This window comes from Meleagris gallopavo, chromosome 1 (genome assembly GCF_000146605.3).
Source record: "Meleagris gallopavo isolate NT-WF06-2002-E0010 breed Aviagen turkey brand Nicholas breeding stock chromosome 1, Turkey_5.1, whole genome shotgun sequence".
In the NCBI taxonomy this organism is placed as follows: domain Eukaryota; kingdom Metazoa; phylum Chordata; class Aves; order Galliformes; family Phasianidae; genus Meleagris; species Meleagris gallopavo.
In genome coordinates this window covers 30,829,191-30,830,120 of record NC_015011.2, presented here as the reverse complement: position 1 = coordinate 30,830,120, position 930 = coordinate 30,829,191, and positions in this window count along the sequence as shown.

The following is a 930-nucleotide window of genomic DNA, read 5'->3' as shown; positions in this document are numbered from 1 at the left end:
AAATCCAACTCAGCCTACCCCTCATAGCCCCTCAAGGAAGTGGCCCCAGCCACTGAATCATAGAATCATAGAATCACAGAATGGCTTGATTAGGATTATCATGTTCCAACCCTCTTGCCATAGGCATGGTTGCCAGCAACTAGATCAAATACTATATCAGACTGTCCAGGGCCCCATCCAACCTGGCCTTAAACACTCCCAGGGATGGGGTATCCACAATCAACCTACTTTCTTGAAGTAGATGCAGATCAAGAAAACGTGTGGCCAGAACACCTGATGTGTTGGACTGAGGCATAGCGCAGTGCCTTCAGAACTGATGGTGGCCAGTGTTCTCCACCTCCTACCATGCTCTGCTCCACTCCTCTGTAAGTCTATTTTCTCTTGAACTCTGATAGAACTCTGTTTCTAAATAACCAAGTTGGAACAAAATGTACTAGGAAAAATCCAAAAGAAACAAATTATTGGAGAGAAGATTAAATGTGCAACATTATCTATTTTTCCAGTATTCACAGGGGGAAAAAAGCATCTGTGGGATGTTAAAAATGTTGCACTAATTGACATTTCAATCTGCCTGTGACATTTTCTTTTAAGTCACCCATTAAGTCACAATGTGCTTGGTCATTATGTCTAGCAATGCATTGTTACTGACACAATGCTTCAAGTACTTCATCTGGAGTATGTTACCAGTAAAATTATTCTATCTGCTTGCAATCTTATTATGTATTGTTTCATATTTTTTCTAAGTCTCTGATTTCCAACAAAAGAGATGTTGTGGTAATTATTTCTGAATGGAGACTTGCAAATGCTGGGGCTTTATTCTGCACTTCTCAAAGCTGACTGTGGTATTTAAACTAAAACTATTCAAGTGTTAAGCCTAAGAAAGGGAAAAGTTGATAAGTAAGATAAAAGACTACTAGACAATAAACTTTT